This window comes from Odontesthes bonariensis, chromosome 1 (genome assembly GCF_027942865.1).
Source record: "Odontesthes bonariensis isolate fOdoBon6 chromosome 1, fOdoBon6.hap1, whole genome shotgun sequence".
NCBI classification, from domain to species: Eukaryota; Metazoa; Chordata; class Actinopteri; order Atheriniformes; family Atherinopsidae; genus Odontesthes; species Odontesthes bonariensis.
Window position 1 is genome coordinate 43,441,807 of NC_134506.1, and position 26,955 is coordinate 43,468,761.

General features: G+C 43.7%; 1 pseudogene; it reads left to right on the top strand.

The window, feature by feature from the left end:
- The first annotated feature begins 1,795 nt into the window (after nucleotides 1–1,795).
- LOC142382305 (uncharacterized) overlaps nucleotides 1,796–26,955 on the top strand; it is a 31,581-nt pseudogene continuing 6,421 nt past the window's right edge.

Sequence of the window (26,955 nt, forward strand, 5' to 3'; positions counted from 1 at the left end):
AGAGTTACCCGTACATTGCTTTGTTGGAATACAGAAACTCACCTTTGGATGGAGTGAAACTGTACCCTGCACAGCGACTCATGGGTCGGAGACCGAGAACCAAACTGCCAACATCAGCACAGCTGCTGAAGCCCCAGGTGTTTGACAATGTGCACCACAGCATCAAGGAGAGACAGCTGAAACAAAAGCAGTACTTCGACCGAGGAGCAAAACAGTTGCCACTTCTGATGGAAGGGGAGAAAGTGAGAGTAAGAGTCAAAGACAACTGGCAGCCAGCAGTCGTCGTGAGAAGACATGACAACCCCCGGTCTGTAATAATCCAAACAGGAGATGGAAACACCTACAGGAGAAACCGCCGGCATCTGCTGAAAAGCCGAGAAGAGACATTTACACAACCATGCCCTGGAGATGTGGAGGACTGTGGATCAGTCACAGTGGCGGTCCGACACTGATTTACGCCCTGGGCGAAACCCGGTGCTGGCGCCCCCAACCCCCCCTTAATTATTTTTTTTATTACTTTTAATATTAATTTTATCATTTTCCAAATGGCCCTGTACAAAGTTGCCCTAGACATATCCATACAGAAAAGGGTGTATAATATCATATTTTGATATACAGATATTAAATATGGAATAAAAACATTTCTAGGACCTGTTGGCACTGTTTGAGTCCATCTTTAAGGCCTTTTAGCTATTACAAGCCTGTTTCATGGTACTTTTTTTTTTTTAAATCTAGGCGAAGGTAGAAAAATCTACAGTGATCGTCTAAGAAAAAGTGCAGTTTTCAGGCGTTCCTTCAGGCAAATCACCAGAAGGTTAAGGCAGTTAAAATACAATCAGGTGCTACGTTTTTTTTTGGGATTTTTTTTTTTTTTTCTCACCCCCCCTGCGATGCCGCCAGGGGCGCCTGCCCGGTCGGCCCGCCTCTAGGACCGCCCCTGGTCAGTCACCACAAATCCACCTGCAGAGACTGAAAGGCCCATGCCATCACATGCACAGTCACTTGTGACATCACCTGAGAAAGAGACTGTGACACCAACTGTGAACAGAGAAGAAACAGTTAAGAGGTTGAGGTGTGGCCGGTCAATTAGAACACCAAAACGTTACTGTGAGTGATGAGGAGCATTTCATTTGGACTTTAAAGTCATTTGCTTTAAACGAAGAAAGACAGAAAATATTGCTAAGTTGTTTGAAGTAGTCATGAGTATAAATGAAGCACGTTAAGTTAATTTTGGTTTGTTAATTCATTTTCAGAATTCAAGTAATATGCACTTTACCTATTACGTGTAAAGGTGCTTTCAGTTTGAATCTGAGGATGTTTTGAATGATATTGCATTAGAAAAGTGTGTTTAAAAAAAGTAGAAAGTATTGAGTAAATTGGTTATGGAGAATATCTTAAGGGGAAAGATGTGATGTATGTTGCATATATGACTTCGACCAGTAGGGGGAGTCTGTCACCAGTGTTTGTGTATTGAACCTGCTGAGGTGTTCGTAGAAGAAGAACAGGAAGTTAAGTGAACAAGTTTGGTTACAGCCGTGTCTCCGTTCATATATTACGTTAACACAATATCACACAACTGAAGTCACAATGTTGAAAATATTAGTTCTTTATCTCTTTTCATTTCCATGAATACTTCCTGCAGCTCTATTTATTTTGCTGTAAAACAGGCGGAACGTTAAACTGGTCCGTTTCCTCTGCCGGAACTCCACCGTGTGACACCGGAAACAAACACCGCAGCCGGGCGCCAGTTTTCTCTGTGTGGGACTCAGCTGCTGGACGGTGTGTTAGTGTGTCTGAGCTGAATATCTGAGTGTGTGCAGCAACAATGTCTTCAGTTCAGCATCTGAGAGAGTTTATCAGCCAGCGACTAACTGCTGCCGCCGAAGAAATATTCTCAGAGTTTGAGAAAACCATCGTCCAGTACGAGGAAGAGATCGGCCGTCAGCGCGGACTGCTGGATATCAGCTGGAAACCGCAAATAAACGTCCACAGAGTGGGTAAGTAAGGCTGTGTGGAGGAACAGGGCTGCAGCTCTGAGCTCCGCTCCGGTTCTGTTGGGCTGTAACGGGCCTCATCCTGAATCCGCTGTTTATTTTGTCCATGCTGGACAATATATCCTCTTCATGATGTGTTGGTCAACCACAGAAGCACCTTCAGCCAGAGACTCATTGCACCACACTGCATATTCATTTCATCATTTATTTATTTATTTCATTACTTCACCATGTGCAATAACAATAATAATTAGCTAAAAGGTTGATACACTTGAACTCAGGACCATCCTGACTATTCACTCACTCAGGATCAAGCTCATTCACTGTATCATTTTGGAGAAATTCAGCCTCAAAGTCCATTCAAAGTTGACTGCTGAGCACATGGCACAGCTAGTTAAACAGCTCCGTGTTAAACACTAACAGAAAGTTGAAAATATTAGATTTACCACTTCTGCCACCACTAACAATTGTTCTTATAATAAATAAAATAATGATTTACTTGTTTTAGCGTATAGAGAATAGGTTTACAAAGTGTTTTTTAGACAAAGTTCACTAAGCGAGTCAATCAGTCAAAGTTACTGTCATGACTTTGAATTTCGCATTCTTCAGAAATAGAACAAAATTATTTTAGAAGTACCAAAAGAATTAAACTGCAGTGACAGTGTTTGATATGGAATCAGTTCTTGCAAACCTGGCTGATGTAATGCGCATGCCGTTTTCATTTCAAAATAATGAAATTTGAGGTTGAATTTCTCCAAAAGGATAAAGTGAATGAGCTTGACACTGAGTGAGTGAACAGTCATGATGGTCCTGAGTTCAAGTGTACACGCCTTTGTCAGAAATTATGGATGAGAGGGATTTTACAGTTTAGTAAAATATTTGCACGCTCCGTATCATGAACTTCCTGCATTTGCCATAAATTCTGTAATACGGGCGCACTTTAAATCAGAGAAAAGACGAACTTCTGCTCACTTGACCGCAGTTGCACAGCAGCCGTGCACAGCAGCCGTGCACAGCCCACAGATGCATGACAGGAAGTGAAGTTTCACATTAATGTGAACAGACCATGTTCTGCAGAGACAGAAAGTTTAAAAGCTTCCCTCTGTGCCTCTCACACATCGCCTCTGTTACTGAACTCATGGAGAATGTGATGGTGGTTTGTTTTGGATTGTGTTCCGGTTCCCTCTCAGGCTGTCTTTTATTTACAGACCCTGAGTTCTAACATCTGGGTAATGTTCCTACGCTCAATCTGTGGGATCACCTTCTAAAATCACATCTAGATCCATTTCTAATCTTCATGACCAGATGTTAAACATTTATGTCCATTGCCAGTAAAATAATCTGAGCATGAACCAAAGCTGCACACCTCAATGAGCTGAAGCAGCGTTGGAAAGAAGAGTGGGCCAAGATTCCTCCACAACCATGTGAGAGACTGATAACGTCACACAGGAAACCATTACTTCAACTTACTGCTGCTGAAGCTGCTGCTACAAGCTGCTGGATCAGGGGTTCACTTAGTTTCTGTTCCATAAATAAAGACACAGTGTGATATGTCATGAGTTTTAACACCTGCTCAGGAGCATATGATTGTTTTAGCACCTTAGAATTAAAAGATGATGTAAATCTGATGTATCTGAAACAAGCTAACAAACCTACGTTTCTGCTCACCAGCCAGTTGATTGTTGCATTTCTGCTGTTAGGAGGGTTAAAACTTAAGACTTTCTCGTATCTGTGCACCTAAATAATTAGTCTCATTCACATTAAGTTTCACCCTCATATCTGTGGAACCCTTTTTATTACTTATAACTACAGTCTCTGTTATTTAGTGATGGTGTAAATAACCATTTCCTTGTGACCTTTTGTCTTTCCAGAGCTCCCGCAGCAATATCTCTGTGAGGAAGAGATTCCTGTTAACCTTGAGAAGGACTCCAGTCTGGACCAGGAGGAACCAGAACCTCCACAGATTAAAGAAGAACAGGTGGAAGTCTGCACCAGTCATGAGGAACAGCAGCTCTTACTGAAGCAAGAGACTGATATCTTCACAGTGACCCTAACTTATGAGGAAAGTGACCTTAGTGAAGCAGAACCAACAAATGTCCAGCTCCAAGATCAGAGCCAAGATCAGGAAGGAAGTGGGCGTGAATCAACTGGAAATGCAGAGCTGAGGCCAAAGAAGAGGCGTCACAGTAACGATGGAGACAGCTCTTCCATGTCAGAAAGTCACCGTAACACCGCGAAAGGTAAAGCATCTTTAAAACTTTAACTAGAAAGAGCTGTTCCTGCAAAACAGCTTTGAGGAAAAAATACTAAAAAAAGCTGAATATAGTGTAAATTTAGCAGAAGTCACAAGTGAATAATGCTTAAAATGGCTGCAGTGTAAAATGAAGCAGAGGAGTGGAAGAGAGATGTCCTCACAGTGATAGGAATGTTTGTAAACCGGTGCGGCTTAACAAGCTCACACCCAGCAGACCTGCAGGAGAAGCAGCAGAAAGTGGCTGAATGGATACTATGACCTCCTGTGACAAAAGTTGAGGAGCAAGGAAAATAATTTGAAGACCATCAGAAGCAGAAGGCTTAGAGGAACGTGGCAATGTAGTGTAGATTTATTTCAATTGAGTGAAAGATTTTTAAATGGCAGGAGGTTGAACACACTTGAAGCTGTGTTTTGAGTACTGTGTAAAAACTGCGTTCAAGTATTTAAAACATTAGAACAATACATGCCCAGTAATATTGTTGTAATGTTTTAAATACTTGAACGCAGTTTTTCTAGAGAAGATAATTGTTTTGTATATGGGAGTATCGTCCATCCACTCTTTTGGGCTTTCACATGCGCGAGCCTACAACCAGCCGGTGAGTGACATGCTGTTTATAAAGTTGTTTTGTAACGTCCCCATGCCAGTAATGTGAGAACCATGCATATGGTTTTGATGGTAAGGCTTGTGACTTTATTGTCGGATGGTTTATAAAGTGGTGTGACGTTTCTGCAGTGTGCAAGTTGTTGTTTTACGTGGAAGGGTTAGCGCTTGCCCCTTAGCCACCACGTATTAGCCTCGCATGACAGGCTGAGCGAACAGCGCTATCTCCACACAGGGAGCGCAGATTTGCACCTGTCTGTGTCCTACTGTCAGTATTTGACAACCTCTAGCAATGGAAATGCGCTTCAAATGCCCCGGAGTTCCCCTTTAAATGTCTTTGTGATTACTGGTTGATGCGCAGCACTCGTCTTGGAGCCTGACGCAGGAGCTAACATGCCAGGATGATGGCGCTTCAAATGCGCTGCCATGCTGGATGTATTTCCACTCTCATATAGCTTTCTCGTGCCACAATGCCGACATACCGTATTTGTTTTATCCACCACCCTTCGTCCATCATCATTGTATGTGACAGGGAAGCTAAAATGTGCCCATACATGCGACTTAAATGATGATCCTCTCCTCCTCCGCTAGCCATTACTACCACTGTGCTTTTGTCCTTTAGGTTGAATAGGCGCACGGCCTCCACATAAACACGCCTCCTTACTTATTTATTTATTTATTTTGTCAACCAATCTGCGGACCACGTACGTACCGAACCGTAGAGAGAAATCCGTTCGGATCACGGATCAATTATGATCCGTTGCACCACTACTTGTCAGATGTTAGATTCATCTGTCATCGTGTTATTAGGGACCGAGCAGTGAAACTGCAAGGACCCTATTGTATCTGAAGGAGTTATTATTATGGGTGCCAATGCCGAAGGCATTAAGACGGATACAGGTCGTTTAGGCCATTGGCGTTTAGGCCGCTGTCGTTTAGGCCCCCCTGCAGTCGTTTAGGCCAGGCTACCTGATTTTGGACATGAGAGACATTTGTTCGAGTAATTGGTGCAGTATTGAAATTAGTGGGGATCTGAGTTGGAGAGAGGGAGCTCAACTTTGGCTCGTTAAGTGCTTTTCAATGCATTTTCCCATCCACATTTTTCCAACTTTTTCCCATTTTGCCGGAATTCCTTTTGACTAATGAGAGCCAAACGTCGTTGCACACCGATCGAGGTCGTTGCGCACCAGCGGCGTGCTTTTTATGCCGGTCGGACCATCGGTACTAGACTAGTAGCGCGCCGAAATTCATGACGGAAACGGAAGAATAAGAGTCTGGCAACAGAGTAGTATGTGTGTCCTAATGGGGAGCAGGTCGTTTAGGCCATTGGCGTTTAGGCCGCAGTCGTTTAGGCCAACAGAGGAGTCGTTTAGGCCACAGGGAGCAGTCGTTTAGGCCACAGGGAGCAGTCGTTTAGGTCACAGGGAGCAGTCGTTTAGGCCACAGGGAGCAGTCGTTTAGGCCACAGGGAGCAGTCGTTTAGGCCACAGGGAGCAGTCGTTTAGGCCACAGGGAGCAGTCGTTTAGGCCACAGGGAGCAGTCGTTTAGGCCAACAGAGGAGTCGTTCAGGCCAACAGAGGAGTCGTTCAGGCCAACAGAGGAGTCGTTCAGGCCAACAGAGGAGTCGTTTAGGCCAGGCTACCTGAGCAGCTGAAATCTTTATTATTGTACATTCGTTATTATAAGATATAAGTCAGCTCTACTGGTCTGTCTGGGTAGCCTACATCTCTATGGTAAATTATTTAATAACCAACTTTAGTGTGGAAACGTTTTTTTTATTTTTTATTTAATAAATGGTGATTTATAAATTCATAAAATTGTGGAAATAATCATCCGCATTGCCACATTCATTGGACAATAATGCTGTAATTATTTAGAAGCCCGTTAGATTCGCGCGGCTTGTGAGAATTAAAATAGTGATTTATAAGATAAGCATGCATTGTCATCGAAAGGGTGACTGATCTGAAATACCACATTCGTTGGACAATAATTATTAATACCTAATAATTTGTTATTCAGAAGCCAGTTTGATTCGTGGTTTGTGAGAATATTTTTGGAATCCTGATCACATCATTTCCGCAGTAGCTGGGGCGTGTACAATTGCTTCCCTGGTTTATCTATTTTTAGAGAGCGCGCGAAAATGTACAGATGGCTGGTTGGCATGTGTGTCATTGATCTGCGCGGATAGTAATCGCTCTGCATACAGAGCTGCAAGTGGCTTTGATGGGTTAACATTCCATACCCTCGCCTCGTTCACAGCTGGCACATTTAATTGGTCTACGCCAGCACTAATCGCCCGGCATACCAACACCTACCTCTAGTCAGGTGAGAGTGGTTTCGATGGCTTGGATGGCTAGACTATATATGAACACATGTTCACTAAATATTGGCCATGTTTATTTTGCAGTTATTCATAGGATATAAACATTAAGCATTAAAACACACACAAGCGCACGAAAGACGCTTAAGAGAACTGCGAGTTGCTTGGAAATTGGAAGAGGAGATGCAAAACTGCCAACAAACGTTGTGTGAAAATAAACCACATGCACACATTCGTTGGACAATAATGCTGTAGCCTAATCATTTAGAAGCCCGTTTGGCGGTTTGTGAGAATTAAAATAGTGATTTAGGCTATAAGATAAGCATCTGCATTGCCATCAAAAGGGTGACTGATCTGAAACCACCACATTCGTTGGACAATAGGCCTAATTATTAATAATAATTCGTTATTTAGAAGCCCGTTTGCGAGATGGGACGTGGTTGATACACATGAACACAAATTCACTAAATATGTGTTTATTTTACAGTTATTCGTAGGCCTATATATTCTGCTTAAATTGTATTTTATTTGAAATATTACTGTCATACAATTATGTTTGGACAAATAGTAAATTGTTGTTTAGGTTGAGTACAGGGCAATTGCCCTAAGATGGGACGTGGCCTTTGGTTTTTTTTATGCCCCTACCTGCTCTGCATCCAACAGGCTAATTCGATAAAGTGAATATAAAAGGAATATGAAAGGAAAACAACACCATATCAATCAAAATCAACACTTTATTTATCCCAAGTAAGGAAAGAAAAGGCACAAAGTGTAGGGAGCCCTAGGCTGTACAGGCACACAAACACAAACACACACACACACATGGCTACTCCACCTCTACGTTGCTTTACATTTAGGCCCAACTATAGCCTTGAAAGACGGTCAATTTTGTATTGCATTTGGTAGGCCTATTGCATGATATATGCCTACACCAAGAAAGTAATCCCTACAGTAAGTAGGCCTATTCATTATAGCGATCAGGAGATTCAGTATTCAACAGCCAACGGTGAAGATACAGTTGCGACGAGAATGTGAGGGGGGAAATGCATTAATGGCATGTCAGATAAGCAACTTATAGCTTAAAAAAATAAAGTCTATTATTTCCTTCATAGCTGCAAAATGTAGGTGAAGGCATTTCCATATTTGTGTCAGGTGTGTTAGGATGCAAATGGTTTCACACCTTCTAAGCCATCCCCCCACCCTCTGCCCCGCCCCCACGACAATGGCTTTAAAGGCACCCTTGGTCAAAGAATTACTTCATTCATTCGACAATGGTTTCCTGCGTAGTGTGCGACTCTGCAGTAACGAGAAGACAACAGGCACTGGTGTGTCACCTGTGCTCTGGGTGGCAACACAGGCTGTGTAATACCGGTAAGTGTTTCATTCTGTTGTTCTGCTGTGGTGGGATCAGGGTTGTAAATTAACACCACATGAAGTGTTGGCTTAAAGTCAAAGCATGTATGCACTGTATTAATTGTTTTTATTTTCTTCACGCTAAAGGTGTATCGCAAGACCTCTACAGACAGATGCAGAGATCAAACGTACAGTGGACCTGTGCCCCATGCCGTGACATGAACGCCACAGACCGATCCTCTGTCATCGAAGACCAACCCCCCGCATCCATGCCTTCGCCAGTCCCATCCCGGACAGGGAACAACGAGTCCATAGAGGAGGCCCTACAAGAGACGGTTGTGGAAGACACAGTGTTGGACAACCATCCAGTGGCGCCAACTTACGAAGTTGTCGAGTGTGGGACAAAGAGAGGACGTCCGCAGCTGATAGACAACTTCGGCTACCGTTTTGGTGTTCACCATACTAGATCCAGCTCCGTCACCTGGAGATGTACTGCCCGTCCAAACGGCGCAGCATGCAGAGCCAAAGTGTTGCAGCGTGATGGTGTGTTTGAAGCAGGCCAATACCCGCACAACCATGGACCCAATCCCGGCGCTGCCACAGCGGCCAAAGTCGCAGCCCGCGTGAAGGCGGAGGCGACGAGAGACTTGTTCAAGTCGGCAGCGGTCATCGTTCAAGAGGTGTTGCTCGATGAAGTCCAGGAGGGTGTGCATTGTCCTGCACTCTCCAAGCCGCTGCACTTGGCAAGGGCAGCGAATCGCCGTCGGCAGAGGACGAGACTGTCTGTATTTTGCACTGGAAACATTTCTTAACTTAAAGGCGATGTAAACAATTTGTACTTTAGCACTCTTGCTGGAATAGCCTACAACCACTTTTTACCTTTGCTGATGACTGTTCAGAAGCTATTTTATTGCCTGTACAGCCTAGGGCTCCCTACACTTTGTGCCTTTTCTTTCCTTACTTGGGATAAATAAAGTGTTGATTTTGATTGATATGGTGCTGTTTTCCTTTCATATTCCTTTTATATTCACTTTATCGAATTAGCCTGTTGGATGCAGAGCAGGTAGGGGCATTAAAAAAACCAAAGGCCACATCCCATCTTAGGGCAATTACCCTTGTACTCAACCTAAACAACAATTTACTATTCGTCCAAACATAATTGTATGACAGTAATATTTCAAATAAAATACAATTTAAGCAGAATATATAGGCCTACGAATAACTGTAAAATAAACACATATTTAGTGAATTTGTGTTCACGTGTATCAACCACGTCCCATCTCGCAAACGGGCTTCTAAATAACGAATTATTATTAATAATTAGGCCTATTGTCCAACGAATGTGGTGGTTTCAGATCAGTTACCCTTTTGATGGCAATGCGGATGCTTATCTTATAGCCTAAATCACTATTTTAATTCTCACAAACCGCCAAATGGGCTTCTAAATGATTAAGCTACAGCATTATTGTCCAACGAATGTGTGCATGTGGTTTATTTTCACACAACGTTTGTTGGCAGTTTTGCATCTCCTCTTCCAATTTCCAAGCAACTCGCAGTTCTCTTAAGCGTCTTTCGTGCGCTTGTGTGTGTTTTAATGCTTAATGTTTATATCCTATGAATAACTGCAAAATAAACATGGCCAATATTTAGTGAACATGTGTTCATATATAGTCTAGCCATCCAAGCCATCGAAACCACTCTCACCTAACTAGAGGTAGGTGTTGGTATGCCGGGCGATTAGTGCTGGCATAGACCAATTAAATGTGCCAGCTGTGAACGAGGCGAGGGTATGGAATGTTAACCCATCAAAGCCACTTGCAGCTCTGTATGCAGAGCGATTACTATCCGCGCAGATCAATGACACACATGCCAACCAGCCATCTGTACATTTTCGCGCGCCCTCTGTAAAAATAGATAAACCAGGGAAACGTACATGGGGCGGCTGCTTAACCCACTACGCCACCGACTGCCCCCACACCTCGCATTTGATCGAACTCCTGCTACAGATTAAATGGTACCAGCTCCAAACTTGGCCAGGCTACTCGTAAGCAATGGGGGAAAAAAATCTTGCAAAACTTTTCTAAACTCTGAACGGTGTGGGCGTCGCCAGGCGGTGAAAAATCGTGTGATGGCGTTTGTGGTTTCAAAGCTTTAACATCATCGTAAGGTCATGAAACTTGGCACACACGTCCACCAAGACGACCTCGTACGTATGTAAAGGGTATCGTGTGTGGGCGGAGCAAAATGGCTCATTGGCGCTACCTAGTTATTCTTATTCTTTGTAAAAGGTGCTCAAACTCATGCAGAAGGTATCGTGCGTGTTGGCAAAGCTGCGTGACTACGGCACCTGACTGCGCAAAGGCTCGGTCCCGCTCAAGGCTGCTTGCAGCTTTAATTAACCTTTGGTTTTGTCCCTTTTCCCCAGACTTTTCACAACAATATGTCTGTGAGGAGGAGAAGGAGGAGATTCTTACTGACCAGCAGTTCTTTAACCACGAGAGCAACTCCAGTCTGGACCAGCAGGAACCAGAACCGCCACAGTTTAAAGAAGAGCTGGAGGAACGCTGCACCTCTCAAGAGGAACAGTGGCTTGAACTGAAACAGGAGACTGATATCTTATCGGTGACTCCTACTTATGAGGAAAGTGAACTAACTAGTGACCAGCTCCTCTCTCAGAACTCCTCTGAAGCTGAGAGACAAGAAATGGAAAAAAACTTGAGAGAAGAAGAGTCTGAATCAACTCAAAATGCAAAGCTGAAGCCACATAAGAGACGTGAGAGAAACATAAATCCCAGTAACGATGTGATCAATGAGAGTCAGTTTAATGCCGACACAGGTGACCAGGCAGTAAAATGTGAAGTTTGTGGAAAAGCCTTTATGAATTACTCTGAGTTGAGGGCCCATTACGGAATGCACACAGGTAAGAAACCATATTCTTGTGAAATATGTAAGAAAGCTTTCAGGTATAATAATGGTTTGTTGGTCCACATGAAAACTCACACAGGTGAGAAGCCTTATGTTTGTAAAACCTGTGGGAAAAGATTTTCTGGAATGTCAACACTTAAAATACATTTGCAAATCCACACAGGTGAGAAGCCGTTTTCATGTTCTACGTGTGGTAAAGCTTTCAGCAGCAACAGTAGCTTAACCGCTCACATAAAAGTTCACACAGGTGAGAAGCCATACTCGTGTGAAACATGTGGCAAATGTTTCCGTCGCAGTAATGCTCTTCAGAAGCACGTGAGAATCCACACAGGTGAGAAGCCATATTCATGCAAAACATGTGGCAAATGTTTCAGTCAGAGTGGTAGTCTGCAGCAGCACATGAGAACTCACACAGGTGAGAAGCCTTATTCATGCAAAACATGTGGCAAATGCTTCAGTCACAGTGGTACGTTGAGGCGGCATATGAGAACTCACACGGGTGAGAGGCCTTATTCATGTGAAAAATGTGGTAAAGGTTTCATACAGAATGGTAATCTGCAGCAGCACATGAGAACTCACACAGGTGAGAAGCCATATTCATGCTAAACATGTGGCAAATGCTTCAGTCGGAGTGGTAATCTGCTGCTTCACATGAGAACTCACACAGGTAAAACGTTGCAGTCCTGAAACATCTGTAAAGAAATAATGTGAATGACTTTAATGGATGCAGAGAACAACCCAAAGTCCAGCTGGGACGCTGTGTAAAATGTGCATAAAAACAGAATGATATGATTTAAGAAGCTCATATTCAAATCTTTATTCACAATAGACTGTAGAGAACATAGAATGTTGGGATGGGTTAACGAAAAGAGATCAGACAAACTGTGTATTACAAAACAAAAATAGGTCATGTTTTGGGGAACCCTCCTGATCATACAAACTGTGCAAACACTGGGTCAAAGTGCATGATGAACACAGGTTGCCAAACAGTTAGTGATGCTCCGATCAGCATTTTTTGGACCGATCACCGATCACCAAAATCATGATCTGCCCGATTGCCGATCACGGAAGGAATCGGACATTTCCATGCCTTTCATCTAGCAGAGAGTGCACCATTTATAGAAATTAAACCGCCAGAGGTAGCTGGGGACATGTAGAACAAGAATCTGGTGGAGTTTGCAGAAAACAATTAGATTTATTTATTTATTTTTTTTTTTATGAATTTCTTAATCTAGCCATATACATGCATTGGGTTTGATTTCAGCATCAGATTATTAAACAATGATGCAGTGGGATGACTTGAAAATCACCACAGAGGTAGCTGGGGACATGTAGAACAAGAATCTGGTGGAGTTGGCAGAGAACATTTTGATTTGGTTCTAAATGAAGTTTTCAAATCTAACTATGCATAAATGAGTTTGATTCTGAATATGCTTCAATAATTTTGTTCTATCATTTTGTTTTAATCATTAAAAAGAATGTAGTAAAAAAACAACCAAGTAATGACAGGTGTATGTATTCCAACAAATGAAAAATCAACTTCGATATAGATATCTGAGTTTACGGGGTGCACTTGAATGCACCATAAATCCCCTCACATGCTTTACCGTACGATGCGATGTAAACGGGCACTCGATTTTCAAGTGTAGCTAGCGCGACCGTGCCTCTCCGAAGCGCAGATGGCGTGACCGCAGCAAGTTTCACATCTTTCTGACACACTTTGAAGAAATTCCAGACAGGAGAGGTCATGTTGTCGAGATGCACTGTAAAGGTTGTGCCTGTTCGGTTCTGTACACACGTCACGTACCACATTAGAAAGTGATCGCTAGTAATTTACGTCACTTGATCGGTTTTTTGATCGGCATAATTTTTCCGATCGCCGATCAGGCTATTTTTGGGCATTATCGGCCGATCATGATCGGCAGCCGATCGATCGGAGCATCACTACAAACAGTTGATGCCACCAATGGGCTGACTTGGATAAACTCTGAAAACCCATTACCGTATTTTCCGCACTATAGAGCGCACTGGGTTATTAGGGGCACTGTCAATGAATGGTCTATTTTTGATCTTTTTTCATATATAAAGCGCACTGGCCTATAAGGCGCATTAAGCAAAACAAAACAGTCGGATAAGTCAGTCAGTCAAACTTTATTAAACGTATTCACAATAACTCCCACCCTTGCTCAGTTGTAACATGTAAAAAAATGTCTGATACCGCTAAATCAAACCGTAACGTATTCACAATAACTCTCAAAATTGTTCAGTTATAACACGTATAATTGAACACAATACACACATTTTTTCAGTTCATTCCTCGTCCACAAATCCCTCAAATTCATCATCATCTTCAGTGTCCGAGTGAAACAGTTGGGCGATTACGGCATCCAGCATGCCCGGATCCCTCTCGTCATTATCCGAGTCAGTGTCGTTGCTGTTACCTGGCAGTTCAGTGACGATTCCGGCCTTCGTGAAAGCTCGGACCACAGTTGAGACCGATACCTTAGCCTTGGCAGATAGTAGCGTAAGTCGCCCGGCGCTGTCTCCCTCCCTTGGTGAATGTGTGTTCGCCTTCTGTCATCCACTGCTCCCACGCAGCTCGCAGTTTAACTTTGAACGCCCTGTTGACACCAATATCTAGCGGCTGGAGTTCTTTAGTTAATCCACCTGGAATGATGGCAAGCTCCGAATTGGTTTGCTTCACTCTGTTTTTGACAGCATCGGTGAGATGGGCGCGCATGGAGTCGCAGATCAATAGGGACGGAGAGATGTGGAAAAAGCCATCCGGTCTCTTGACGTAAATTTCTCTCAACCACTCACTCATCTTTTCCTCGTCCATCCAGCCCTTCGGGTTAGCTTTGATGATGACGCCGGTTGGAAACTTTTCTTTTGGCAACGTCTTCCTCTTAAAAATGACCATGGGTGGAAGTTTCTGGCCATTAGCCTGGCAACCGAGAACTACCGTTAAGGATGACTTCTCATTCCCTGTGGTGCGTATAGACACCGTTCTGGTCCCTGTTTTCTCCACGGTGCGGTTCAGGGGGATATCAAAGGTGAGGGGAACCTCATCCATGTTGGTGATGTGCTCTGGCCGGATCTTCTTTTCAGAGATCTTGTTCTTGCAGTACGCGCAAAAAGTGGCTAGCTTTTCCTCGTAATCTTTTGGCAGTTGCTGTGAGACTGTAGTTCGTGTGCAGATAGAAAGATTACGTCTTTTCATGAAACGAAAGCACCAAGAAGGACCGCCTCGAAAGTCACTGATATTCATGTCCCTTGCTAACGCTGTTGCCTTCAGTCGAATAGAGACTGTAGAGACGCTTCTACCCGCTGCTCTCTGTTCAATAATCCACTGTTCAATTTTGTCCTCCAACTGTGGCCATCTCGTTTTTTCCCGCGGAAACTCTGTGTGGTCTTCTTTACTTGGAGCAGGTCATCTTCTTGCTTCCTCCACTTCCATACCATTGATGAATTAATATTGAATTCTCTCGCAGCTGCTCTATTCCCATGTTCTACTGCGTGACTGATAGCCTTTAGTTTGAAGTCTGCGTCGTAAGCGTGTCTATTGAAAGGTGCCATTTTTGGGTCCTGTGGTGGAAAAAAATCTTCCCTTGCTTCCTAATACCTCTGAGAAATGAAATATAGAGACCTTTGTTGTTCTGCCGGCCGGTCAAGATTTTTATTTTCGTTGCAAGGAAAAGGTCAGTCCTCACCACTCGGTAATGGTGAAAAAAGACCCCAGACAAAGGGGGTGCAAACCATTTATACAGGGAAGGGGCTTTGTTCTTTCAGGTGTGTATTCTTCAACCGTCACCTTAAAAAGGATTTCACAAATTGACAGGGTAGCCTGGAAACTAAATAGGGAACTGGGAGTGATTGGTGACTGAGTGCAGCTGGGGACAAAGACAAACAGCTGACGTGAGTGAAACTAATAACCTGGCATGGGAAGTGAGGGGGAACAACAATGGCAAGACCTGACTAAAACATGAACTCAAAAACTAAAACAATAAACAACCTAAAACATGATAAAATATCAAACTAAAAACATGGGGCAAATCCCATGGGCATGACACACTGCTGGTAGAGTTTAGTTGAGTCTGCTCCAAATTCAAATGAATGTCGGTCTCCTTTTGCTTATTAACTGTTAAATGATGTTGTCCTCATTGTTTGCTGCTGGCTCATCTTCTGCTGTTCAAAGCCGCTCTCCAGTTAAAATTCACATTAAATAGACCCTCCAGAAAAACGCGGGCATAAATCCTTGATTACGCAGGCTAAAATCCTTGATCTTGCGGGCTAAAATCCTGGATTTTGCGATTAAATATGCAGGTTTTTTAATGATTTTATGCCGTGAAATTGTGAGAAGTTGCGGAAACTTGCGAATTATGCAAAAACTTGCGAATTATGCAAAGTTGCAAAATATGCTGAATGAAAAAGAGTCATTTTAAAGACCTCCTATGATAAACAAGCATACTGGAACCAAGTTACTTCACAGAAGGTTTTTTTTATTTTAACAACTTGAGCAGTTTCACACACACACACACACACACACACACACACACACACACACACACACACACACACACACTTCTCGGTCTCATTCTGTTTCATTTATTCTTTATTTGGCCAATTTCAAGCTTGTACGCTACTCACCTCGCTTCTGGTAGCCCTCGCAATGGTTTTGGAGGTTGATGCCTCGGTGAACGTCAGCTGTCTGGCTTTGGCTTACCTTTCCGCAGCTGCAGAAAGCATTTTCAAATGTTTCGCGCTGGTAAAGTGGCACGCCACCAACGATTTTCTTTTATGCTCCAACACACAGTTGCACGGGGTGCAGAATAGTTCCCCCCGCTTTCGTGTAAGACGTCGGGGTACTGGTGTGCCCGGTCTTTGGCAGTAATGTGCGTCGGTAGATGAGATCGATTAGCTTTTTTCATTTTGTCTCTCGTTAATTTTCGACATTTTTTTCTCTTCCCAACTTTATGCAGAAAAGTGCGGAGATTGTGAAATCAAGCGAGTCCTGCATATTTTGCATATTTTGCGCGGAAAATGTGATTATTGCGGTGAATATGCGTTTTTTTTTTTTTTAAATATTGACCCCCGAATAATCAGCGGTATTTTGCTGATTTTGCAATAAAATCAGCGATCGCAAAATCGCGTTTTTCTGGAGGGCCTAAATAAATAGCATTTGTCCCAGAGCGACTTGTCTTACGTTTTATATTTACATAGCTCACCAATCTGTCAATCCATCGATCCATTCATCATCTTCCGCTTCTCCAGGGATCGGGTCGCGAGGGCGGCAGCTTGAGCAGAGAAACCCAGGCGTCCCTGTCCCCGGCCACTTCCTCCAGCTCTTCTGGGGGGACCCGAGGCGTTCCCAGGCCAGCCGAGAAACATAAGCCCCTTTCACACTGAGAACCGCTACCTTAGCGGGTCCAAATTGCCCATTCGTCCCGCGTCGCGCAATGTGAACGCTTGGCGTGTTAGGTGACCCGTGTCGCCTGAAGCCGAGTTCAGGGGACGTTGCCTCGTGGCAGAGCGTCACACGAAACACATAAAATGCTGGGCGTGTACAATGACGTAGGCGCACACCTGTCTGCATCTAATTTTTCAAACCAACGATGGCGGGACACCTTGAGGACTTGTTTTTGCAATTGTATATGCAGTTCATGGAGATGTTATTTTACGGGGTGTGGATGGTCACAACGTGGGATGCCGCCGAAGAACATATTCGGAGAATACAAGAGCACTATAATCTCCAAGTTGACGAAATTGCTCTCTGTCACTCCTGCCGTTGTGGCCATTAACAGCATGGAACTTTTTCCTCATGGCTTTCAGTTTGTTGGTCACCTGCGTCTTGCTGCGTGGGAAACCGCGCTCTCCCAATCTTTCTTGCCAGCCCTTCCAGCAGAGGTCCATCTTTCACCGCCCCCGACATGTGGCGTTAAAAAACGTCCTCTGCTCGGAGGCTGAGGAGCTCGCGGACCTCCTTGTCTCCCCAGTTAGCCATCTTCAAAAATGTCTCGAATGTAAAACGGAGTGAAACTTGTCCTCACCTGTTGCTGTTGTTGTGAATCAGCTGTCCATTCTGTCTTTTAAACTCCTCACGTCACGCCCACGTCCAACCCGCGTCAATTGCTTTCACATCAAACTCGGCTCGGCAAAAAAACTAGGGTCCGACGCGGGTCGAAAGGCGAGTCGAGTTGACACGCCAGCCCGGGTCGTCAGTGTGAACGCAACTGCGGACACGCTAAATTCTCGAATTAAACGCGGGTTATTCCTCAGTGTGAAAGGGGCTATAGTCTCTCCAACGTGTCCGTTGACCCCCTTGGCCCCTCCCACGGGTTGTGAGTCAATTGGGTTGACGCACATCGTATCTGCGGGCTGTGGTTTACTGAGCCCCATGGGCACAGGCCTGGCCACCAGGCGCTCGCTGTCGGGCCCTGCCCCTGGGCCTGGCTCCAGGGGGAGGCCCTGGTGACTCATGTCCGGGCAAAAGAAGGTTTTCCAACATTGTTTTTCATCATAAGGGGTCTTGTGAGCTGTTCTTTGTTTGGTCCCTCATCTAGGATCTGTTTGCCTTGGGTGACCTTACATGGGGCTTAAAGCCCCAAGCAACATACCCTATTCCAGGAGAACACGGGGAAAACCTAGCCGGGAATTGAACTAGGAACCCTCTGCTGAGGGTAAGCCCCACCACTGTGTAGCCCCTGTTTCATTGTAAAAATTTAATATACTTTCTTTGTTCTATTCTGAATAAAATGGTTTAAGATTTGAAACTGATTTCATTTAGTTTTTATTTATATTTCTCACAGTGTCCCAACTTGTAAGAATTGGGTTGAAATTGTCAATCATTGTAGTTAAGATTAGAGCTGTTTTGTCTTCTCACAATACCATCAGGAAGCGAACCCTTTGCAGTGATGTGATGGCTGGGAATGTTGTTAAGTGCCTTAAAGTTTGGTTTATAGGCTCTTTGTGAGGTGTCCGCCTATTGAATTGCATAGTGTTGGTCACAAAGTGGTGAAATAGTTCACAATGGCACAGTGGACAGCTGGGAGCGGGAGAGAAAGGAATGTGTACGTACCTTTTTCTTGTGTCACTTGCCAATTTAATTACACTCGTTATTCAGAAAAGCTTAGAAAAAAGTGATCGAAGTGCTTCTCTGCATCAGATGTAATATATCTGTGCAGTTAGTTTTTCTTTAAAAGTCCTCTTCAATTATCTGGAGGGTTTCAAAGACCAGCAAGTCACTCATGATTGATAGGATGGATCATTTGGATGTGCATCCACAGGCTACAAGACGGTTCCAACACTACTGATGTCTCGCTTTGTGTTTTTAAATGTAAAGTGTTTTATAGATCGTGAACTCTTGCATTCAGGTTTTGCTCCCTGCCAACTGTACTTATTGTTTCATTGTATGTTTGCTTGTATTTTGTGATTACATCAACTTTTTAATGTTTAAGAGTTGACAGATTGATGAAGACACGTGGTTTTGTAAAATGTTTTACACTAATAAACTAATTTCTAAGAACATTTCTTTTTTGTTTTTAAATCATTTAATCTTCCTCTGTGTGTGGAAGCATATGAAAGGAAAAAGCTTAGGTATGTGGAGTTGTGGGCAGAAGCAGAGCAGCGAGGATGGAAAGTTAGAATCTGTCCAGTGGAAGTAGGATGTAGAGGATTTGTTGCAAAGTCTGTCGTCTCATTGTTCCCACCTGCACAACTGTGTTAACAGCTAAATATGGGGTTCTCTGAGGATTTTGTTTTAAATAATTGTTTTTAGGTATAGAGTTTGCCTCTGTATTATGAAATGAGTGCATACAAAGTACCGATATAGTGAATTAAAAAATAATTATTTTTGTGTAGTTGTATATTGCAATAATAACGTATGGTTGTCACAAAATCCCCCCGGCACACCTGGACTTGCCTCATGGCACACCAATGTGCCACGGCACACAGTTTGAGAACCACTGTTTTAGAGTGCCCATAGTAGTTGTTAAAGTAGTAAGAGCATATTTTCAGGATATTAGTGCCTAAGTACAGCAGGTTTCACAACAGGTTGGCAGAGGCTAGAAATGGGCATTATGGCAGGGTGTACGATGTCTCCATTAGCATTTACAATGATGATGGAGATAATTATTAGAGCTTCCAAGTGGGTTGTAAGTGGAGAGAGACGTCGGGATGGCATGCGCCTTACACCAATTAGGGCCTATATGAGACGATGAGATGATGAGACGTTGGTGACTACAACAGTGCCATGTATGAAGAGAATACTTGAGAGACTAGAAGTATCTCAATAAGTAGAGGGAAATTAGGTGATAGAGAGTTTGTAATATATTAAAAAATATTCCAATAATTAGGCAAGAGGCAGGTGGTACCAGGCAGACATGAATGATGGAGAGCAGGCAGTGCAGTTTTGGAAAGATGTTGCTGAGGGACTGGATAGAATGGATAAATTGGAGCTTCCAGGAAAGTTGAAGCTGTGGTTTCTGCATTTTGGATGGTTTCCTAGGTTGATGTGGCCATTGTCTGTGTATGAGATTCCACTATCTGTTGCAGAAAAAATGGAAAGATTAGATTATTTGTATATAAGGAAGTTGCTAGGTGTTCCTAGATGCTTAAGTACTATGGCACTGTATGGGAAAGGCATACTCCAGCTCCCAGTATCTAGTCTAGTAGAGGAGTTTAAATGTACTGAAGTTAGGACAGAGCTCCTGTTAGCTGGGAGTAAAGATGTGATAATTAGTAAGGTGGTTCCAAACCCAACCAAGGGGAGGAAGTGGAAACCAAGAATAGCAGCTCAGGAGGCAGAAGCAACTCTTACACATGCAGAGATTGTGGGTAATGTGCAAATAGGCCGGGGAGGCTTGGGGCTTGGCCCAGGCAAACCGGTGTGGAGTAGAGAAGGTCCCAAGGAGAAGAGAAAGCTAGTTGTTGAGCAGATTCGTAGACAGGAGGAAATGTTAAGGGGTGCAAAGGCAGTGGCTCAGGCTAAGCAGGGACGGTGGTTGAATTGGGAAGGTGTAGAGAAGAAAAAAGCTTAGTTGGAAAGAGCTGTGGAGTATGGAGGAGAGGAGTATTAGATTTTTGATAGGAGCAACATATGATGTATTGCCTACTCCCCAGAACCTAAAACTCTGGGTAAATGGAGACCCGTTATGTTTGTTATGTTCAGGTACTGTAACTCTAAGGCATATTTTGTCAGGTTGTAAGGTTAGGTTGTTATAAGGCCGGTATACATGGCGACATGACCAAGTATTAAGAAGCTTAGCTGCAGGTATTGAAGATAAACGAAGGCAGGTAAACTTAGGAGGGTCTAAGCTGAAGAGAGTGGCAATTCAGTTTGTTCAAGAAGGGGAGAAAGTTAATAAGACGATAAGGAGGCACGGCAGCTTGGAGGATGCTTGTGATTGGGAGATGCAGGTAGACTTAGGAAATAAGCTTGATGTTCCCCAGGAGATAGCCTCTACAAATTTAAGGCCTGATAAAGTTTTGTGGTCTAGGAGTAGAATGAGAGTCTATTTCATAGAGCTGACTGTTCCTTGGGATGAGTTAATAGCAGAAGTATATGACTGGAAAAAGCTTAGATATGTGGAGTTGGGGGCAGAAGCAGAGTAGCGAGGATGGAAAGTTAGGATATATCCAGTGGAAGTAGGATGTAGAGCAGTGCTGCCCAATCGGCTGGTCGATCGCAGACTGGTCCCAAGTTGACCGCGAGGGGTGTAGGAATAAAATTAAAAAATTCATTCTTACGCTGATAAGAAATGGAAACAGCAGGAAAAGAGCACATCTCCCATGAGTCTGAGCAGAGCAGTTATTAATAACAACAACACTAATGATAATATTATTCATGAAAGAAACCCATTCCTGCGACCCGTCCAACCGGCCCACTCAACGGGGGTGAGTCTCACGATTACCTGCATTTATAACTTGAGAGCCCTGAGCTAGCGATCAGAGCCGTTACCACTCCTAAACGTAAACATGGCTGAGGTGAAATGTGCCAAGACCTACCATTTTCACTCAGAATAGGAGGAAGATTTTTTTTTATTATTCTCATTCAAAGCCAGTGGGTTTGATTTGCAAATAAAGGGAATCTGGAGCGGCATTTGAAAACGGTACACGGTTACGAGAGAGATTTCCCTTCAAAAACGCCTTTACACGCCACGAAAGTGCAGGATTTGAAAGCACAGCTTGCAGCATGGCAGTCAGTCTTCACCAAACCGAAGACCCAGAGTAATGCCGCAACTATTGCTTCCTATCGAGTCAGTCAGTTCTTGCTAAACACAAGAAGCCTTTCAAAGACGGCGAAATTGTGAAGGAAGCCTTTCTCGAGGCAGCACATAGCCTTTTTGACGACTTTAAAAATAAAACTTAGATTGTGAAGGCCATTAAAGAAGTGCAACTCTCCCACAGTACTACCACAGGGCGATTTGAGAGAATGGCTGTTGATATGGAGGAGGAACTGAGGAAGGATATTGGCGCGTGTGAGTGCTTTTCCCTCCAGTTAGACAAGCCGACTGATATGGTGGATGTGGCACAATTGTGTGTTTTCATCAGGATGGTTTTTGAAGACATGAGCACCAAGGAAGAGCTACTCACCATTTTTCCATTAAAAGAACACACCAGAGGTGAGGATATTTTCAATGCCTTTATGGGATTTGTTAGCGAGACAAAATTGCTGCTTTTCAAGCTGATCTCTATCACAACTGATGGGGCGCCTGCTATGTTGGGCCGCACCAGTGGGTTCATTGCACTGTGCAAAGACCATGAATCTTTCCCAGATTTCCTGAATTAACATTTATTTTCTCATGTGTCTATGCATGAAATCTGTACGGTATATTTTAACTTATCTTGACTGTTGCTTGTTTTTAAATTCATTTAAATTACTTTATTTGTTTCTCTTTATATTCTTTTATGTATTTTTAATGCTTCTTCCACTCCCTGCTGCAATGCTTTTATTTTATGTAAAACACTTTGAATTGTTTTGTACATGAAATGTGCTATACAAATAAATTTGATTTGATTTGATTGTATAATTCACCAGAAAGCGTTGTGCGGAAAGATTTTAAATATGAAAGAAGTGATGGATATTGCAATGAAGACTGTGTTGAGTTCGTGCCAGGAGTCTGCAGAGAAGGCTTTTCCGTCCTCATTTGGAGGAGAATGATGGGAATGCAGAGGAATGCTGTTGCCTGAAATCAAGGACTTCCTGAGGCTTTCAAAACATGTGGATTACCATACAAAGCTCGAGGACCACCAGTGGCTTTTAGATTTATCTTTCCTCACTGATCTCACTGGCGAACCCGATTCATTAAATTTAGAGTTGCAGGGTAAGAGTAAAGATGTTGTCAACATGATGAGTTCAGGAAACAAGTTTAAAAGCAAGCTACAGCTGATATCAAGCAGGCTGCAGCGTGGTAACCTGCGCAACTTCCATCACATGCAAGCAGAACTACAACGTCAAGGTAAAGGTGTGACACAGCTTGACAGTGCACGTTATGAGGAGCATGTTCAGAGCATCTCGTCAGAGTTTGAGAGGCGTTTTACTGACTTTGCATGCATCGAGCCTGTAACCAGCTATATGTGTTGTCCACATATGGATATTGTATTGATGTTGATGACATTGCCGCCAAATTCTAATCACTTTTCGACCTGGAAAGCTCAGCTCTTGAGGATGAGATTGTGACATTGCAAAATGACATTGAGATCAAAGCCAGATCAACATCTGCTCAACCTGGAGAGCATGTAGTGTTCTGGAAACTACTGGTGGAGGAGAAGCATCCCAATCTCAGAAGATTTGCTTTAAACCTGACAGCTCTTATTTGTGCGAGTTTGCTTTCTCGCACATGAAAATCATCAAGTCCAAGTACAGATCAACAATGACTGATGACCACCTTGCCTACAACTTGCATCCAGCTCCTACACTCCTGACGACGAGAAGCCAGCCTCCTTCTCCCAGTGCCAGGTCTCACACTAGGGTAGGAAGTGATTTCCAGCTGCTTTAATTGCCCAAATAATATATATATTTTTTTAATTGAATTGATTTGATTTGAATTGAATTTTTTCAAACTCAGAGATCTACCTGTTTTGTGTCTGGTTATTTTTCTTGTTGGTTCATATTAAGGTCAGTTTTGGTTAGTTACTGCAGGCTGTATGATGTGTGTGGGTTTGCGATGTTGACACTGGACTGGTAGATCTTGGTAGGTTGGCTACTTGAAAAGTAGATCTTGGGTCAAAAAAGGCTGGGCACCACTGATGGAGAGGATTTGTTGCAAAGTCTGTTATCTAGTTTTTGAGTGAGCTGGGTGTAAGTGGACAGAGTGTGAGGAAAATAGTGAAGGAAGTGTCAGATGAGGCAGTAAAGTCCATTCAGTGGATTTGGATTACAAGAAGCAATAGCAGCTGGGGGCCCAGCAGTGTACAGTCTTTTTCTGCAGTGCAACTCCCCCAGCAGACAACAGCATAGAAGAGTGCACTCTCAGTGATAAAACATGCATATCATGTGATGAAGGATGGCTCTGCCCCCCCCGTACACTGCTTCTATGTTGCCAGACCACTCCAGTTTATTATCCAGCAACTACTGTCTGGAAATGACAAAGGTTGAGCAGACAAACATGAACGATGGATAACAGTTTTCACATTGTGCTGCTGGTGGAAACTCTTCCTGCTTTGGGGATGATTGGTCTGTGGTGGTGCTCCTTCTCACACTGAGGCTGCATCAGTCTGTGGCTGAAGGAGAAGCTCAGAGCTCCAACAGTGTCGTGTTGGTGGTGAACATGCCGTCCATGACTGATGTTAGGTTGGCTCCCATCCTCTTCTCACGGAGTTCAAAGGAAAGTCCAGGACTGAGCTGGCCTCCTGACCAGCTTGTTCAGTTTTGACCACCTCAGCACACCATATCATGGAAAAGGGCTGATGATATCTGATAATATCACTTTGGCCTTTCTGTGCTTTCAGACCAGAGCAGTTTATTGTTGTATTGTTTATTGTACACCCAAGTACTTGTACTCTTCTAGCACCTCAGATTAAGATCAGGTTCATGTTTATGTTTATGCATTTAGCAGACGCTTTTATCCTAAGCAACTTACAATTGAAAAAATATATAACATTACAGCTAATATCAACACTAACAATAAGCTACATAGAAGGAAACCTCTGGTCAGGCTCTGTCAGAGGTGACGGGGGGCAAGGTAGAGATAGAGTGCAGGCATAGAGGGAAGTACAGAAAGATAAAGTGCAATAGAGGGGGTAGGGAAGTACAGGGTAAGTGCCGGGATAGGAGATGCTCTGCAGAGCTGGGTCTTCAAGAATTTCTTTTTGTTGTGTGATCAACTTTTTTATTGAGAAATGTACAAATATATATATATGTTCTCATCAAATACATTATTTTATTCCTTAACAAGAAATCACATACATATTTAAGAGGAACAACAATACAACAACCCTCCATACCCCTGGCGACTCAGTATGAACCTCTCACAAAATAAAACAAACGAGAAAAAATAAAACAAAAATAAATAAATAAGAAATCAAGGTCAGTGGTGCTGCACCCTTTCTTTAACTAACTTGTATGCTGCTTCCCAGGCCTGCAAAGTCTTATGGCTGGCTCCGTGCATATGGGCAACAGACCACTCCATCAGGACAATTTCAAGAAATGAATTTGGCCCAAGACTGGCGGCCTGTCCAGGATGTACTCTGCCTCTTGCCCATTGACCGCTTGGATAGGCACCAGCCCCCCCGCGACCCGACCGACCGATTCAGCGGGTATTGAAACTGGATGGATGGATGGAATTGGCCCAATGCTGCCAAGCCAAGGAATGTGGCGATTGCCATCTAAGGGCCAGCATTTTCTTGGCTGCTGTGAGGCCTGCCCATAGAATACGACTATGTTGTAGGGACAAATTTAAAGAAGACTCATCATTGAGCAAAAGTAAGGCTGGGGAAACAGGGATCCTGATCTTAAGAATATCACTTAAAGTTAGAGATATTTCCCTCCAAAATCCAACCATACTGGGGCACTCCCAATAAACATGCAAGAATAACCCCTAGGCATTAAGTGAGCAGAGATCACAATTCGGAGATGTGATAATCTTCATGGAATAACGCCTTCTGGGGGTGAGATACATCCTATGAATATATTTATAGTGTATTAACTGGTGGTTGGGGTTTTTGGAAACGCCACAAAGGTTTTTCCACACTGTGTCCCAGCAAATCTCTTCATCATTTACCTCATTTAAATCTCTATTCCAAATGCCCTCTTCTGGTAAGGATTTATAGGGTCCGGAAATGAATTTGTAGAGTTTGGAAGGTCTTCAAGAGTTTCTTGAAGATATTCAGGGACGCCCCTGTTCTGGTAGCGCTCGGTGGTCATTCCACCATTGTGGAACGACACATGAAAAGAGTCTGGATTGTCTTCAGCGTGGTGTAGGCACTGCTCGACGACAATCCTGTGACGACTGGAGTGACCGAGTTGTGACATAAGCCTTTGCGAGAGCATTCAACTAGATGGGAGCCATTCCATTAAGGACTTTGTAGGCTAACATCAGTGACACCAGGTCAGTTGGTCTTCAATCATGACACCCTAGTTTCTAGCTATCCTTTGATGGAGCAAGAGATAGGGATTCAGTTTGGATGCAGATCCTGTGGTGTATGGTTGGTTTGGCTGGGAAGACAAGCAGTTCAGTTTTAGAGAGGTTCAGTTGGAGGTGATGGGCTTTCATCCATTTTGATATGTCAGAGAGACAGTCTGAGATTGGTGCTGAGATCGTGTGGTCGTCAGGTGGGAATGACAGATTAAGCCGGGTATCGTCAGCATAACATTTGAAGCCATATGATGGGATGATCTGGCCCAGTGACGTGGTGTATAGGGCAAAGAGAAGAGGTCCCAGTATTGAGCCTTGGGGGACCCTTGTGGTGAGGTGATGCGCTGCAGAAGTGTGACCAAGCCAGGATACTTGAATGACCGACTAGTGAGGTATGATTCAAACCAGGAGTGTGCTCTCCCTGTGATGCCCACGCTAGAGAGTACGGACCAAAAGGATACAATGGTTGACAGTGTCAAATGCAGCCGATAGGTCGAGCAGGATAAGAACTGATGATTTAGCTTCTTTTAAGGCTTCTGTCACAGCCAACAGAGCCGTTTCAGTGAAGTATCCACTTTTAAACCCAGATTGGTTTGGATCAAGGAGGTGTGTTGTGAGAGGTAATCAGTGATCTGCTTAAAGAGCGCCCTTTCAATGGTTTGAGACAGAAACGGAAGGAGAGAGACCGGCCAATAGTTCTCCACATGAGTTTGAAGGGAGGGAAGGTTTCTTGCGCAGCGGTGTAACCCGAGCTTGTTTGTCCTCCACTTTTAACCCATCCAGGTTGGCACCTGTTTAACACGCACATGCACAGGGTCACACACTCATAGAGACAGATTGCAACCTGGAGCGGTGGCAGCCAATCACAGCGCCCGGTTTACTGATGTGGTGTGGGATAGTTTCCCGTGGGAGTCTGTCACCGCCTCCTTTCTTT